This window comes from Dendrobates tinctorius, unplaced genomic scaffold (genome assembly GCF_039654945.1).
Source record: "Dendrobates tinctorius isolate UK_male_01 unplaced genomic scaffold, ASM3965494v1 ptg000025l, whole genome shotgun sequence".
NCBI lineage: Eukaryota > Metazoa > Chordata > Amphibia > Anura > Dendrobatidae > Dendrobates > Dendrobates tinctorius.
In genome coordinates this window covers 13,774,142-13,793,183 of record NW_027361693.1, presented here as the reverse complement: position 1 = coordinate 13,793,183, position 19,042 = coordinate 13,774,142, and the positions used below count along the sequence as shown (strand labels likewise).

Genomic DNA, 19,042 nt, shown 5'->3' with positions numbered 1-19,042 from the left:
TGACATGAATCAGAATAAAACTTTCCCATTTTAGGTCAATTAGGTTTACAATAATCTATATATATATATATATATCTCAAAATCTGTAGTAGCCTGCTCTATACAAATTCACAGTTCTCGCCCCATTTGGGTGAACTTTGGCACACACCTCTCCACCCACAGGAGCAGAATGCTGCATGCGTTAAATTTCCCTAGAGCCCCCCCTTCATGAAATTGTGGCCCCAAAGTTAGACCATATACATATAATGGAGAAATGTGAAGGTAAAAGTAAAAGTGATGATGGGAAAACAATAGTTGTAACTGACAAGGATAGATTATAGCGACGGCGCCAAAGAGTCACTGCTAAAGGGGCCGCACCACCGCATACAACACACAAACATTTCACAATCACCATACAAACATCACACAGACAGCACACATACACCAACCCACTGTTAAGGCTGGCGGAGTGAACCAAGTAATAAAAAGGTGGTATCAATGTGCGTTTGCTGCCCTGGGTCCATCATGCAGAGATGTTACCTGTTACTCGGTAATGGTGGACTCTGTATGAAAATGCAACAGCTGCACACAGGCGGGTTAACATCACCCGGTGTGCACAGCAGCGGATTCTGTTACTGCACAGAATCACAAAACATAAATGCCGGAGCCTGTTATGCTCACAGAGCCTGGGAAGGAGAGCGCTAGTGTAGAGACTAGAGATGAGCGACTTTGCCTTTTTTCGGGTCAAGTCGGGTTTCATGAAACCCGACTTTCTCAAAAGTCGGGTTGAACGAAATCGGCCGATTATCGAGAAAAGTCGAAGGCCGACTGAAACACGAAACCCAATGCAAGTCAATGGGGAACGAAGGTCGGCAGGGAGTGGAGGACAGGAAACACACCTACAGTGCCCATTTTAATGCCAAAAACATAAATTCTTATTACTTAAGCTTGTCAACCTTAATTTACTTTATAATAATAGTTAGGCATTGAAAACTGGGGGTTATTGGGCTAAAGTTGTTGGGGGGGTAGGGCTGGCTACAGATTTTCGTAGGCCCTGGGTCAAAGAGTGTCACTGGGCTCTTTTAACACATGCCACAATTCATGATCCTCTGATACGGCAGAGAAATAGCGGTATAGTACAATGAAAAATACTTCACTTCTTACATCTCATGACTGATATCCATTTTAAATTCTCCAATAGCTCGAAAAACGTACAATATATTACTCCATACAGCATTATGGCCACCGTATAGTGCGCTATATAGAGTAATGAGGCCCATATATTTCTCCATACAGAATCATTAGTCCCATATAATGTTTGAAACAGTATATAATGAGCTCCACATAATGCTACAGTATATGATGGGCCCCATGAATGAAGCTCCACTGTGTTATGGGCCCAAATAATGCTCCATATATAATGGCCCCATTTCTAATGCTCCAGTGCATAATGGGCCCTGTAAATGCTGCTTCAGTGTCTGATGTCCACCTTTGGAATGCTCCAGTGTATGGTGGGCCTCATATATCATTCTCCAGAGTATAGTGCTCCCCAAAAATAGCTGTCCCAACATTGAAAACAATTAAATAAGTCTCCTCGCTAGGGAATCCCTGTACTAGTCTGGACTCCTCGTCGTCCCCATCTTCCATCTCATTGCACTTGGACTGTTTAGGCAGAGGGCGTACAGACCTGATGTCATCGTGCTCTCTAACCAGAATGTCACTGTCAGGGAACGCGGAAGACATCACGGCGGTGGAGCAGGGAGAGGTAAGTATTTCAACTTTGCAAGTGCTGTGATCCTGAGCAAGCGGGGGGGGCCCATTCGTTGGTGACGGCACTGGCACAGGGCCCCTCATAGTACGGTGGTGTGTCTGATGGCGGGTGGGCCTCCCTGTGCCAGTGCTGTTGCCGATGAGTATGCCCTCCCACCTGCTCAAGGAACCTGCACTTTCATCTGCACCTTCCTCTTTGTCACCGTGTAAGGTGGTATAGTATGCGGGAAGGGGAACCTGAGTTTCATCAGGGTCAGATTCTGGCTGTGTAGAGTGCGAGGAGAATGTAGTGGTCTGGGCCAGTGTACCAGCAGAATCATCTAGCAGTGGCTGGGCATCAGTGCACTTGTGGTGCCCCCAGGAGTACGGTCGCCACAGTGGCATTACCTTCCTCCTAGGGAGTGTGATGTCATGCTTGGGAGCAACGAAGGATCTCTCCACCAGTTAAACCAACACACAACACAGTTCCCACTCCAGGCCAGCAGGGAGACCTCTGAACCTGATTGCTGAGGAGCTGCTCTCTGTGGTCGGGAGGAGGTAAGTTAGGGCAGTCTGTGAAGGGAAGGGGAAGAGTGTGGACATGAGAAGGGGAGCTGGAGGATGAGCAGAGTTAAGGCTCATTCCTAGCTGGAGCGCATGGTCGGGATTCCGGTCTCTGAATTTGTAGGGACACTGACATTTCTGCAGCAGAAACTGGAGGAAGTAGCAGCTGTAAATGCTCTGTTCCCAACTAAGGCTCGGAGGCCCCAGCAGCGACGTGTGTGAGCCAGAAGGAAAAGGCTATGGCTGTCTGCCATACGAGAAAGTTCCAAAAGAGAGTCAACAGGGGGAACTTCAGTGAACTCAGTACTGCGAGTACCTCAGATAAGCGCTAGAACGGAGGCCACACTACCTATCTGCAGAGAAAGAATTCCAAATTTGCTTCCAGGCTGACCAACTCCTTCTCCATCTGTGCTCTGGGTCCTGGATGGCACTTACCAAGTACAGGTAAAGGAACTGCACGACTGTGTCTGTCATCTTTCTCCTGTGTCTGGCGCATGGCTCTGCTACATCCTGCACTGCAAACCATCTGCCAACTCTTTCATCTGCCCTGTGACTATGGCTCTACCTGTGCAGGGCTTCTACATCTTAGCTGCACCACAACATCTGTCCCAGAGAAGGGACACTGCAGCGTGGGTCAGTCTGATCAGAAACCACAGGTGGCGTCACGTATCATTCACCTATAAACGTTATTTACTCATTTGCATGGATGCCCAGGGCCACGGAACGGGTCATCACCACCAACGTGATACATCCCTCTGAGACACCGGCCTGGTACCAATTAACCCCACTGCCCTGGCTGGCCACCCACACTCCATGTCAGATTCACCTTGGACTGGGGAATTCACAATTTGACTTGATAACCCAGGCATGGTATGTGAGAAAGAGCTACATGGACTAATGTGAAGTGTGGCCTGCTGCATCATTCACTTTTGGTGGGGGTGAAGGACACAAGGAAAGGGGTTCTTCCTGACCAGGAGCCAGCACTTGACAACTCAGTGATTGCATCTTTTGAAACTTCAGAGCATATTTGCTGGAGTCTGTTTTGACAATGTAAGCCAAAACCAGTTCATGATGCTCCGGCTTTAAAAGCGGTTAACCTACTACCAGAAAAGGTAGTCTTCCTGGTGTTCCAGCGCCAGACCATGATGCAGGCTCAATGCCTCCTGCATTAGCTGCTATTGTGCTTTTGCCAATACCAGCAGATGCACCACCACCAACAGCACCAGCTGGCAACCCCACGCCCACGTCCGTGGCCTCTTCCACCAAACTTCAAAATGTTGCAGAAAATGAACCCCAAATAACATCAGATATATGGTACTGTATCAGAAGCGTACAGCTCTATACAGTCAAAGGATGATTGTCAATCTCCCTATATATACCATCAGTCACACAGAGACGCTCACAGGCTCAGTATGGATTAGACAAGAATGTAAAAAGTAGAAAAAGTGTACAGTATCATCAGATAGCAGGTATATATAGTATAGTTTAAACATTCTAAATCTCCGTAGATATTTCAGGTGGCAGACACAGACGCTCTCAGGCTCAGTATGGATTACAACTAGTGTTGAGCATTCCGATACTGCAAATATTGGGTATCGGCCCATATTCGCTGTATCGGAATTCCGATACCGAGTACCGATATTTTTTCAATATCGGATACCGGAATCGGAAGTCACCATAATGCAATGATCCACTGTTGTAGCTGTGATTGGCTGCTGAAATGATGTCATTATGATGCGCGGTCTGTGCCGACTGCGGGGGGTCTGTACGGGCCTGCCGGGGGCATGTGCCGGCTGCTGGGGGTCTGTATGTGCCTGCTGGGGGCCTGTGCTGGCTGTCGGGGGTCTGTATGTGCCTGCTGGGGGCCTGTGCTGGCTGTCGGGGGTCTGTATGGGCCTGCTGGGGGCCTGTGTCGGCTGCCAGGGTCTGTACGGGCCTGCCGGGGGCCTGTGCCGGCTGCCAGGGGTCTGTGCGGGCCTGCCGGGGGTCTTGTGTGTGTGCAGTTATCGTCTGTTGGGACTACAAGCCCCATCGGGCTATGCCTGCTACAATGACAGTGATTGAGATATTAGCCAATGATGGGACAGTAGTAGTCCCATCATCCGGCTAATGTGTTGAATGTAAAAAAAAAAACATACATACATACTACATATATACAGTACAACATTCATACAACATACATACATACTACATACATACTTCATATACACTCACTGGCCACTTTATTAGGTACACCATGCTAGTAAGGGGTTGGACCCCCTTTTGCCTTCAGAACTGCCTCAATTCTTCGTGGCAGAGATTCAACAAGGTGCTGGAAGCATTCCTCAGAGATTTTGGACCATATTGACATGATGGCATCACACAGTTGGCGCAGATTTGTCGGCTGCACATCCCTGATGCGAATCTCCCGTTCCACCACATCCCAAAGATGCTCTATTGGATTGAGATCTGGTGACTGAGGAGGCCATTTGAGTACAGTAAACTCATTGTCATGTTCAAGAAACCAATCTGAGATGATTCGAGCTTTATGACATGGCGCATTATCCTGCTGAAAGTAGCCATCAGATGTTGGGTACATTGTGGTCATAAAGGGATGGACATGGTCAGCAACAATACTCAGGTAGGCTGTGGCGTTGCAACGATGCTCAATTGGTACCAAGGGGCCCAAAGAGTGCCCAGAAAAAATTCCCCACACCATGACACCACCACCACCAGCCTGAACCGTTGATACAAGGCAGGATGGATCCATGCTTTCAAGTTGTTTACGCCAAATTCTGACCCTACCATCCGAATGTCGCAGCAGAAATCGAGACTCATCAGACCAGGCAACGTTTTTCCAATCTTCTACTGTCCAATTTCGATGAGCTTGTGCAAATTGTAGCCTCAGTTTTCTGTTCTTAGCTGAGAGGAGTGGTACCCAGTGTGGTCTTCTGCTGCTGTAGCCCATCTGCCTCAAAGTTCGACGCACTGTGCGTTCAGAGATGCTCTTCTGCCTACCTTGGTTGTAACGGGTGGCAATTTGAGTCACTGTTGCCTTTCTATCAGCTCGAACCAGTCTGCCCATTCTCCTCTGACCTCTGGCATCAACATGGCATTTCCGGCCACAGAACTGCCGCTCACTGGATTTTTTTTCTTTTTCGGACCATTCTCTGTAAACCCTAGAGATGGTTGTGCGTGAAAATCCCAGTAGATCAGCAGTTTCTGAAATTCTCAGACCAGCCCTTCTGGCACCAACAATCATGCCACGTTCAAAGGCACTCAAATCACCTTTCTTCCCCATACTGATGCTCGGTTTGAACTGCAGGAGATTGTCTTGACCATGTCTACATGCCTAAATGCACTGAGTTGCCGCCATGTGATTGGCTGATTAGAAATTAAGTCTTAACACACAGTTGGACAGGTGTACCTAATAAAGTGGCCAGTGAGTGTATACTACATTCATACAACATACATACATACTACACACTTACTACATACTTCCTACATAGATACAACATGCTACAGACATACAACATACATACTACATACTACATGCAACATACATACTACATACAATACATTCATACATTCATACAATACATACATACTACATATATACTACATTCATACAACATACATACATAGTACATACTACATACATACAACATGCTACAGACATACAACATACATTCAACATACATACTATATACATACTACATACAATACATTCATACATTCATACAATACATACATACTACATATATACTACATTCATACAACATAAATACATAGTACATACTACATACATACAACATGCTACAGACATACAACATACATACAACATACATACTACATACAATACAATCCTACATTCATACAATACATACATATAGACATACAGTACATATAACATAGAGTACATACTCACCATCACTTGTCACTTTGATCCCCAAAGCCAGTGTAATCTATGAAAAAAATTAGAAAAAAACAAACAAGCAATATGCTCCCTGATCCGCAGAAATCCACGAGTGTCCCATGACGATCTGCTGCACTGCATCACTGAGAGGTTACTATCGTTCACTGGTCTCACTTTATGGCAAAAGCTGCGTGGGAACTTTCTCACACAGCAATGCCATAAGTGAGACTAGGGACTATTTTTTACTGTGGTGGAGGAATACAGTGCGGAAGGATACCAACCTCCTGTCATTGGATTCCTGGATCCCCTAGAGAGCGGTGGCATCAGCTGATGCTGCTGTCCTCCATGGGAGATCGGCATGGGACACTTGTGGATTTCTGCGGATCAGAGAGTATATCGGTTGTTTGTTATTTTCATATTTTTTCACAGATGACACTGGCTTTGGGGATCAAAGTGACAAGTGATGGTGAGTATGTACTCTATGTTATATGTACTGTATGTCTATATGTATGTAGTATGTATTCAGTATGTATGTTGTATGTCTGTAGCATGTTGTATATATGTTGTATGTATGTAGCATGTATGTAGTATGTATGTATGTATGTTGTATGTTGTATGAATGTAGTATATATGAAGTATGTATGTAGTATGTAGTATGTATGTATGTTGTATGAATTTTGTATATATGTAGTATGTATGTATTATGTAGTATGTATGTATGCTGTATGAATGTAGTATATATGTAGTGTGTATATATGTTGTATGAATGTAGTATATATGTAGTATGTATGTTGTATGAATGTAGTATATATGACAATATGTATGTAGTATGTATGTGTGTTGTATGAATGTTGTATATATGTAGTATGTATGTAGCATGTATGTATGTTGTATGAATGTAGTATATATGTAGTTTGTACGTAGTATGTATGTATGCTGTATGAATGTAGTATATATTTAGTATATATGTAGTATGTATGTTGTATGAATGTACTATATATGACGTATGTATGTAGCATGTAGTATGTATGTGTGTTGTATGAATGTAGTATATATGTAGTATGTATGTAGTATGTATGTATGTAGTATGAATGTTGAATATATGTAGTATGTATGTAGTATGAGTGTATGTAATATATATGTATTATGTATGTAGTATGTATGTACAGTCATATGTAAAAGTTTGGGCACCCCTATTAATGTTAACCTTTTTACTTAATAACAATTTTGGTTTTTGCAACAGCTATTTCAGTTTCATATATCTAATAACTGATGGACTCAGTTATATTTCTGGATTCAAATGAGGTTTATTGTACTAACAGAAAATGTGCAATCTGCATTTAATCAAATTTTGACCAGTGCAAAAGTATGGGCACCATTATCATTTTCTTGATTTGAACACCCCTAACTACTTTTTACTGACTTCCTGAAGCACTAAATTGGTTTTGTAACCTCATTGAGCTTTGAACTTCATAGCCAGGTGTATCAAATCATGAGAAAAGGTATTTAAAGTGGCCACTTGCAAGTAGTTCTCCTATTTGATTCTCCTATGAAGAGTGGCACCATGGGCTCCTCAAAACAACTCTCAAATGATCTGATTATTCAACATAGCTTTTCAGGGGAAGGATACAAAAAGTTGTCTCAGAGATTTAACCTGTCAGTTTCCATTGTGAGGAACATAGTAAGGAAATGGAAGAACACAGGTACAGTTCTTGTTAAGCCCAGAAGTGGCAGGCCAAGAAAAATATCAGAAAGGCAGAGAAGAAAAATGGTGAGAACAGTCAAGGACAATCCACAGACCACCTCCAAAGACCTGCAGCATCATCTTGCTGCAGATGGTGTCACTGTGCATCGGTCAACAATACAGCGCACTTTGCATAAGGAGAAGCTGTATGGGAGAGTGATGCGAAAGAAGCCGTTTCTGCAAGCACGCCACAAACAGCATTGATTAAATGCAGATTGCACATTTTCTGTTAGTACAATAAACCTCATTTGAATCCTGAAATATAACTGAGTCCATCAGTTATTAGATATATGAAACTGAAATAGCTGTTGCAAAAACCAAAATTGTTATAACGAAAAAAGGTTAACATTAATAGGGGTGCCCAAACTTTTACATATGACTGTACATACATACTACATACATAATACATATATATTACATACATGCATACTACATAACATTAATAGGGGTGCCCAAACTTTAACATATGACTGTATGTTGTATGAATGTAGTATATATGTAGTATATATGTAGCATGTATGTATGTTGTATGAATGTTGTATATATGTAGTATGTATGTAGTATGTATGTAGTATGCATGTAAGTAGTATATATATAGTATGTATGTAGTATGTATGTATGAATGTAGTATATATGTAGTATGTAGTATGTATGTTGTATGAATGTAGTATATATGAAGTATGTATGTAGTATGTATGTATGTTGTATGAATGTTGCATATATGTAGTATGTATGTGGTATGTATATATATATATATTTTTTTTACATTCAACACATTAGCCGAATGATGGGACTATTACTGTCTCATCATTGGCTAATGTGTCAATCACTGTCATTGTAGCAGGCATCGCCCGATAGGACTTGTAGTCCCATCGGACGATGCCTGCATACAGACACAAAGACCCCCGGCTGCCCGAACAGACCCCCAGCAGCCGGCACAGGCCCCAGCAGCCGGCACAGACCCCCCGGCAGGCCCTTACAGACCCCCGGCAGGTCAGCACAGACCCCCGGCAGTCCGCTCAGACCCCCGGCAGGCCCGTACAGACCCCCGGCAGGCCCGCTCAGACCCGCAGCAGGCCCTTACAGACCCCCGGCAGGCCCGTACAGACCCCCGGCAAGCCCTCACAGACCCCGCCCACACAGACACGCACAGTGTCCGCCCATGCACTGCCCACACTCTTCCCCCCTCCCGAACAGGATGTGCAAGTACAGAAAGGGTTTTTTAATTCCAAGATTTCTGTCCCATTGACTTGAATGGGACTTCCGGTATCAGAATCGTCGATACCCGATACTTTTTGGGTATCGGCCGATCCAATCCGATCCGATATTTCTCAATATTGGACGGTATCGCTCAACACTAGAGATGAGCGACTTTTCCTTTTTTGGGGTTGAGTCGGGTTTCGTGAAACCCGACTTTCGCAAAAGTCGGGTCGAACGAAATCGGCCGATTATCGTGAAAAGTCGAAGGCCGACTGAAACATGAAACCCAATGCAAGTCAATGGGGAAGCATAGTCGGCAGGGAGTGGAGGACAGGAAACACACCTACAGTGCCCTTTTGAATGCCAAAAACATCAATTCTGATTACTGAAGCTTTTCAACTTTAATATACTTCATAATACTAGTTATGCACTGAAACATGGGGGTTATTTGGCTAAATTTGTGGGGGGGTAGGGCTGGCTCCAGGTTTTCATGTGCCAAGGGCCAAAGAGCGCCCCTTTAACACATACCACAACTCATGATGCTCCGATACCGCAGAAAAATAGCGGCATAGTACAATGAAAAATACTTCACTTTTTACATCTCATGACTGATATCAATTTTTAATAGCTCCAAAAGCGGACAGTATATTACTCCATACAGTATTATGGCCACCGCATAGTGCGCTATACAGAGTAATGAGGCCCATATATTTCTCCATACAGAATCATTGGTCCCATATAATGTTTGAAACAGTATATGATGAGCTCCACATAATACTACAGTATATGTTGGTCCCCATGGATGAAGCTCCACTGTTTTATGGGCACAAATAATGCTCCATACATAATGGGCCCCATTTCTAATGCTCTAGTGTATAATGTGCCCTGTAAATGCTGCTCCAGTGTCTGATGTCCACCTTTGGAATACTCCAGTGTATGGTGGGCCCCATATATCATTCTCCAGAGTATAGTGCTCCCCAAAAATTGCTGTCCCAACATTGAAAACAATTAAATAATTCTTCTCGCTATGGAATCCCTGTACTAGTCTGGACTCCTCATCGTCCCCATCGTCCATCTCACTGCACTTGGCTGTTTAGGCAGAGGGCGTACAGACGTGATGTCATTGCGCTCTCTGATCAGATTAACACTGTCAGGAAACGCGGAAGATATCATGGCGGTGGAGCAGGGAGAGGTAAGTATTTCAACTTTGCAAGTGCTGTGATCCTGAGCAAGCAGGGGGGGCCCTCTCGTTGGTGATGGCAGTGGCACAGGGCCCCTCTAATAGTACGGCGGTGTGTGGTGGTGTGTCTGATGGCGGGTGGGGGTGGGCCCGGGTGGGGTGGGCCTTCCCACCGGCAGAGACACCCCCACCAGCAGAGACACTTTTGCGTACTATGAGGGGCCCTGTGCCAGTGCCGTCGCCCATGAGTATGCCCCCCACCAGCTCAAGGAACCTGCACTTTCACCTGCACCTTCCTCTTTGTCACCGTGTAAGGTGGTATAGTATGCAGGATTGGGAATCTGAGTTTCCTCTGGGTCAGATTCTGGCTGTGTAGAGTGTGAGGGGAATGTAGTGGTCTGGGTCAATGTACCAGCAGAATCATCTAGCAGTGGCTGGGCATCAGTGCACTTGTGGCGTCCCCAGGAGTACAGTCGCCACAGTGGCATTACCTTCCTCCTAGGGAGTGTAATGTCATGCTTGGGAGCAACGAAGGATCTCTCTAGCAGTTAAACCAATGCACAACACATTTCCCACTCCACGCCAGCAGGGAGACCTCTGAACATGACTGCTGAGGAGCTGCTCTCTGTGATCAGGAGGAGGTAAGTTAGGACATTCTGTGCAGGGAAGGGGAAGTGTGTGGACGTGAGAAGGGGAGCTGGAGGATGAGCAGAGTTAAGGCTCATTCCTAGCTGGAGCGCATGGTCCAGATTCCGGTCTCCGAGTTTGTAGGGACACTGACGTTCCTGCAGCAGAAACTGGAGGAAATAGCAGCTGTAAATGCTCTGTACCCAACTGAGGCTTTGAGGCCCCAGCATCGACGTGTGTGAGCCAGAAGGAAAAGGCTATGGCTGCCAACCATACGAGAAAGTTCCAAAAGAGAGTCAACAGAGGGAACTTCATTGAACTCAGCACTGTGAGTACCTCAGATAAGCGCTAGAACGGAGGCCACACTACCTATCTGCAGAGAGGGAAATCCAAATTGGCTTCCAGGCTGACCAACTCCTTCTCCATCTGTACTCTGGGTCCTGGACAGCACCTACCGAATACAGGTAAAGGAACTGCACGACTGTATCTGTCATCTTTCTCCTGCACCTGGCGCATGGCTCAGCTACATCCCGCAATGCACACCATCTCCAAACTCTTTCATCTGCCCTGCGACTACGGCGCTACCTGTGCAGGTCTTCTACGTCTTAGCTGCACCACAACATCTGTCCCACAGATGCGATACTGCAGCACTGGTCAATCTAATCAGAAACCAGAGGTGGCATCACGTATCATTCACCTATAAATGTAATTCACCCCTTTACATGGACGCCCAGGGCCACGGAACGGGTCACCACCACCGTGACACATCCCTGTGAGACACCGGCCCGGTACCGATTAACCCCACTGCCCTGGCTGGCCACCTACACTCCATGTCAGATTCATGTTGGACTGGGGAATTCACGATTTGACTTGATAACCCAGGCATTGTATGATAGAAAGAGCTACATGGACTAATGTGAAGTGTGGCCTGCTGGGAGTGGGGGTGAAGGACACAAGGAAAGGGTTTCTTCCTGACCAGGAGCCAGCACTTGACCACTCAGTGCTTGCATTTTTTGAAACTTCAGAAGAGGCGGGCATATTTGATGGAGTCTGTTTCGGCAATGTAAGCCAAAACCTGTTCCTCATGCTCCGCCTTTAAAAGTGGTTAACCTACTCCCAGAAAAGGTATCATTCCAGGCGTTCCGTAGTCAGACCATGACGCAGGCTCAACACCTCCTGCCTTATCTGCTATTGTGCTTTTGCCACTACCAGCAGATGCACCACCATCATCACCAGCTGGCCCCCCCGCATCCACGTCCGCGGCCTCTTCCACCAAACTTCAAAATTTTGCACAAAATAGACACAAAATAGCATCAGATATATGGCACTGTATCAGAAATGTACAGCTCTATTCAGTCAAAGGATAATTGTCAATCTCCATATATATTCCATCAGTCACACAGAGACGGTCACAGGCTCAGTATGGATTAGACAAGAATATAAAAAGTAGACAAAGTGTACAGTATCATCAGATAGCAGGTATATATAGTATAGTTTAAACATTAACAATGTACGTCTATATATCAGGAATAGTGTTGAGCCACCACGCTAGTGTTATGGTTCGTCACACAGGAGGCAAGTTCGTCGAATGTTCGTCAAACCCCATTGAAAACAATGGCAGGCAAACACAAACACATACAAACACATAGAAAACAATTACAAAACACCTTAAAAGGTGTCCCAAAGCAGAGAAAATGCTCAGAAGACAAAAATTACATATGGAAAAGGGCAACTACATTTAGAAAAGAGGTGGAGGACTGAAAGGAGGAGGTGGTGGAGACACAGATATAGGCTTGTCATTCCCTTATGAAGTCAAGAAAGGCTGGAATAAAAATGTAAAATACCAACCAAAAAAAAAAAAATCTGAAATCGAACACGATCATATACCGTCGGACTTCCCACCAATAAATTATGCCAACTGGCGATCGGGCGGCGTTATTCCCACGAACCTCCAAACAGCGTCCATGAAGGCAAAGTGTTTGCTTTCCGGGGGCAGTATGATTGCAAAGCTGAACCTTAAAGGAATGTCCAAAAGGGCACCACCAGGAGTGGAGCCTGCGGCTTAATTGGACTCCAGCCGGGAAACCACAACCATGCCACCTCAAGAAAAGATGCACATATTGAAAGCTTTGTCGATTGTGTGTGTGGTGTGGTATGTCCTTTGTAGTTGTGCTAGCAATTTGTCAGCTTTATTCTGTTAACGATCGAGACTCCGGCATGCCCCCGTGGTAGGCGTCAAGCTTACTATAGGGATACGCGAGGCTCTGGCACTATCATGGTCTATCATGGCGTTACATGTCCGGGGCTGCATGCGCGCTACACTGAAAGGACCAGCTTTTGTCGTTTACAGGTGCAGATAACCAGCAGAACACCGTTAGTGATGGGGATCTGTGATTCCAATTATTCCCCGCGAACGATGATTTCCCAGTAAGTGCAGGTCAACCGCAATTCCTGAATTTGACCTAACCGGCATTCCTGAAAAAATGCAAAAAATTACGTGTCCAAATCACAGTTGTTGTAGCTTGCTTAACAGCTCGGCAGTCGTTCTCGGGCCCAGTATGGATTCAACAAGATTCTAGAAAGTTGATAAAGGGTAAAGTTTCACCGGGTAACACGTATATATGTAGCATAGTTTACACATTAAAAACCTAAGTCTATATATCAGGAGGCAGGCTCAGACGGTCTCAGGCCCAGTATGGATTAGACATGATTGGACTAAGGTGAGAAAGGGTACCGTATCACTGGATAACAGGTATGTATAGCATAGTTTACACATTAAAAACATAGGTCTATATATCAGGAGGCAGGCTCAGACGGTCTCAGGCCCAGTATGGATTAGACGTGATTGGACAAAGGTGAGAAAGGGTAATGTATCACCGGATTACTGGTATGTATAGCATAGTTTACACATTAAAAACCTATGTCTATAGATCATGAGGCAGGCTCAGATGGTCTCAGGCCCAGTATGGATTTGACCAGCTTGTACAAAGTTGAGAAAGGGTACATTATCACTGGATAGCAGGTATATATAGCATAGTTTAAATATTTAATATCTCCATGTTCTCAGTATGGATTAGACAACAATCTAAAAAGTAGAAAAAAGGAAATGTATTTGAAGCGTATACCAGTATACACTTTTGGTGGTATTTTTAAATCTTCATATATATTTCTGTCTCAGTAAGACAGTCCAGACTCTCCGCAATAGGAAATGAGATGCATACAATTACTGACATAAATTCTAGTGATTGCAGAAATCTAGGAATTCCTATTCACGGGATAAACTTCCGTCACAATTCTCAGAGGCGATGCAGACCCTCAATTAATTAGTGTGTGAAGACAGCGAAAACCTTTCTTTGTGAAGAAAGTGTTGCTGTATCGCAGTACTGTTGATCTCATTGCCATTACTCATATCCATATAATTTTGATCACAGGGAGAGATGAAAACATGGTGCCCACTACCTATCATGCTCTGTCACGCAACTTTGGAGTGCAAAAGACAGAAGCCACAGGCCGTAGGCGATTCATTTGGATTGGCATGAGAGGACACATTTAAAAATGTGCGCTGGAATGTCACACGTCTGTGGGTAGGAAAACTATGAAAGCTGATGAGAAACCACCACTGCATCTCATTGTGAGTCGACGTCCATAAGAAATGGAAGCCATTGATCATCTGAAGCTAGATACCGGCCAGCGGGACAGGGCATAGCTACGTCTTAACCATCATCTTCTATCAGTTCACCAAATTTGTAGTGGCAGTCCCAGTCAAGGATTTGACAGCCAAGACTACACAGCGGAGGAGCAGGGAGAGGTAAATATTGCAAATGCTGGGGCCCTGCCCAAGCAAGGGGGGCCCACTCTTGGGCGTCGGTACTGGCACGGGGCCCCTCATAGTACGGCGGTGTGTCTGACGGCGGGTATGCACCCCCACCATCAGAGACACTTGATTACACTATGAGGGACCCTGTGCCAGTGCCCGCGCCCAAGAGTCGGCCCACCCAACTGTCCAGGGCAACAGCAATCGCACGGTTGCGTGCACTAGGTGGTGACCCCGGCCATGGGGGGAGGAAGCAGCCCAGCTAGGGAGGTTTACAAAATGGCATATGTTGATGTGGGACATTCACCTGCTGCTAAAGGCAAAATTGGTCAAGTCCCAGGAAGAGGCCGGCCAAAGAAAGCCATTTTTCTGTCAACCTATGTGTCATCAAGGTAAGGTGTGACAAAATCCTTGGAAACCCATGCATGGTTCATTTTAATGAAGGTTAGATCATCCACATTTTGGGTCGACAGATGGGTCCTTTTTTCTGTCAGGATTGATCCAGCAGCACTGAAGACTCTTTCCGATGGCACACTTGCAGCTTGGCAAGCGAGCTCCTGTAAGGCATATTGTGCCAATTCAGGTCAGGTGTCCAGTTTAGCTGCCCAATAGTCAAATGGGAATGACCAGTGAGGGAGAACATCGATATGGGAGGAAAAGTAGTTTGTAACCATAGTTGACAAGTGCTGTCTCCTGTCACTTTCAATTGATGCAGTATTACCAGTTATGTGGGCAGGACTTGGAACATCAGTCCACAACATGGTCATGAAACCCCTGTCTCCAATGCCACTTCTGATGTGTGCACCACCACCACCTTTTCCAAGTTGCCCCCGGCCCCTACGGCTTGTGTGACAACCATCACCGCTGCTGTGTGCTGGGAATGCCTCAACCAACCAGTTTACCAGAGTTGCTTGTTTGTTAGCCAATATTAGGTCAAGGTTCTTCTGTGGCATGATGTTTTGGAATTTGCCTTTATAGCGTGGATACAGGATGCTGGCCAAACAGTAGTCATCATCGTTCATCATTTTGGCAATGCGGGGGTCCCTTTTTAGGATCTGCAAGGCATAATCTGACATGTGGGCCAATGTTCCCGGTGTCAATGATGCACTGCGAGTGCTGGGTGGAGGAGCACTTTCAGGCAAATCCACATCCCTCCAGTCACGCACAAACCCAGTTACAGACCTTGCCTCACCAACATTTTCTCTTGCCCCACGAGAAGCATCCTCCTCCCCTAAATAATCATCCCCATCATTATCCTCCTCCTCCTCTTCTTCTTCCACCTTGTCCACGACAGTTCCCTGAACAGACAATGGCTGACTGTCATCAAGGCTTCCCTCCTCCTCTTCCTCATCATACTCAGCTGCAGACGCCTGCTCCTTGATGTGCGTCAAAGTTTGCATGAGCAGACGCGTAAGTGGGATGCTCATGCTTATGATGGCGTCGTATGCGCTTACCAGCCGTGTGCATTCCTGAAAACATTGAAGGACTTTACAGAGGTCTTTCAGCATCGACCACTGCACACTTGTCAACTCCATGTCTGCCCTCAAAGTGCCTGCCCGTGTATCCTCCCACAAATGCATTACGGCCTGCCTCTGTTCGCACAGCCGCTCAACCATGTGCAGGGTGGAGTTCCACCTTGTTGCAACGTCAATAATTAGGCGGTGCTTGGGAAGGTGGAGCAATCGCTGCAGCTTCTGCATACGACTGGAGTGTACCGGGGGATGTGCGAGCACAGTCTTCGAACCTTATTGACCAGGCCTGTTAACTTTGGATAATTAGTGAGGAAGCACTGCACCACCAGATTCAAGGTGTGAGCCAAGCAAGGTATGTGGCTGAGTTTTGAAAGGGCTATGGCTGCCACAAAATTCCGGCCGTTATCACTAACTACCTTTCCTGCCTCAAGATGTAGACTGCCCAGCCATGACTCAGTTTGTCGCTGAACGTAGTCGGCCAGTACCTCCGCCGTGTGTCTGTCACCAAAACACATCATCTGCAACACAGCCTGCTGACGCTTTCCACTAGCTGATCGATAATGGGACACATCGTGTACACCACTGTCAGCTGCGGATGCAGTGCTCGTGCGACTGCGCTCTGAGGAGGAGGAGGGTCGAATGCCTACAGCCAACTGTTTCCTATACCGTGGGCTAGGCAGCACTGTGCCATCACAGCTGTCCCCTGTGGACCCTGCATCCACCACATTAACCCAGTGCGCAGTGATGGACATGTAACGACTCTGGCCATGCCTACTGGACCATGCATCAGTTGTGAGGTGCACCTCTCCACTCACTGATTGCTTGAGTGCATGTACAATGCAGTCTTTCATATGAAGGTGGAGGGCTGGGATGGCTTTGCGAGAAAAGAAGTGGCGACTGGGTAGGTCATAGCGTGGTACTGCGCAGGCCATGAGTTCGCAGAAAGCTGCGCTTTCAACCAACCGATAGGGTATCATCTCTAACGAGATTAGTTTGGCAATATGGGCGTTCAAACCCAGTGTACGCGGATGAAAGGATGAGTACTTTCTTGTCCTACTCATAGTCTCTGGTAGGGTGATTTGGACTTGAGAGCTGCATATGGTGGAACTAGCGGTGGACATGGCGGACTGAGAGAGGGTTGATGATGGTGATGGAGTTCGTGTTCTTTCTGATGGCCTAGATTCAGTCTTTCGTTGCAATAACAGTGTGATTCCCTGACTGATTTGCCCTTGCGACCACAACTCAACATTTGCTGCTGGTGGTGTGCTAACCGGTGGACTTACAGTGGGGGAAACAATGTAGCGTTGCTGACTACCTTCATTGGGAGCAGTAGCACATGTGGTACGTGAGTTTTGTTAGTCCGTCCATGCTTGCAAGTGCATGGTGGTTAAATGTTTTAGCATGCAACTGGTATTCAAATTTCTCAGATTTTTCCCTCGGCTAAAGGTCTTTGCGCACTTCTTACAGATAACCTTTGCCTGATCATTAGGATTTTGTTCAAAAAAGTGCCACACTGCACTCTTCCTACTATGGAAGACATTTTGAGGCCTTGCACGCTGTGCTAATTTGACCATCTGGCCAAGCTGTCCTGCAACTCTTGGTTTTTGTAACTCGTTTTTGGACTGCTCCGGGACTGCCAGATAACAGCTGTTGCAATGTCGATGAATGCTGCGGATGCTCCTCGTTCTCTTCTGAGCTATTGGCAGCGGCACCCTCTACCCCCAATGGATGCCAATCTGGGTCAACAACTGGGTCATCCATCACCTCCTCTTCAATGTCATGTGCACCTTCCTCTGTGTCACCGTGTATGGTGGTATAGTATGCGGGAAGGGGCACCTGAGTTTCATCTGGGTCAGATTCTGGCTCAGTACACTGCGAGAACAATGTAGTGCTCTGAGTGAATGTACCAGCAGAATCATCTATCAGTGGCAGTGTGTCAGTACACTCCATGTCAGATTCATCTTTGCCTGGGTAATTCACGATTTGACTTGATAACCCAGGCATGGTATGTGAAACGAGCTCCATGGAGTAATCTGTAGTGTGGCCTGCCGCATCCTTCAATTTTGGTTGGGGTGAAGGACACAAGGAAAGGTGTGGTTCATGAACATGAGCCTCCAATGATGACTCAGTGGTTTTATTTTTTAAAACTTCAGAAGAGGAGGCGATAGAGCTGGAGGCTGAGTAAGCAATGTAAGCCAAAACTTGTTCTTGAAGCTCCGGCTTTAAAAGCGGTTTACCTACTCCCAGAAAAGGGAGCCTTCGAGGCCTTGTGGAGCCAGTCGATGACGCAGGCTCAACACCTCCTGCCTTAGGTGCTATTTTGCTTTTGCCACTACCAGCAGATCCACCACCAACACCATCATTACCAGCTGCCAACCCCCGCCCACTTCCACGGACTCTTCCACCACACTTCCTCATTTTTGGGGAAAATGTACGCACCACCAAAAGCCACCAACTATATGGTACTGTAAAACAAGGAACAAGGTGTATATAGTAGTGGGGAGAATTGGAATCTCTGTAGACTTCAGGACACAGTTGGATTCTGTCAGGCCCTGTTTATTTTACACCGCAATGTGACAGGCAGATTCTGGAAGTTGTAAGAAAGGTGGATAGAGGACTGTGGAGAATTGGAATCTCTCTACACTTCAGGACACAGTTGGATTCTGTCAGGCCCTGTGTCTATAACACCGCAATGAGACCGGCAAAAATTGCCTAGTGTATGACAAACTACAAGCTGTATATAGAATTGGGCAGAATTGGAATCTCCCTAGAGTGTAGGTCTGTAAGAAGATACAAACTCCTCGGCTTTTCCTTACAG

General features: G+C 45.9%; 1 protein-coding gene across 2 annotated transcripts in view; it reads left to right on the top strand.

Moving 5' to 3' along the window:
• The window catches only part of LOC141084627 (cadherin-12-like), a 1,440,185-nt gene that overhangs the window by 1,314,060 nt on the left and 107,083 nt on the right, over positions 1-19,042 (top strand). The gene's annotated exons all lie outside the window — the stretch shown is intronic.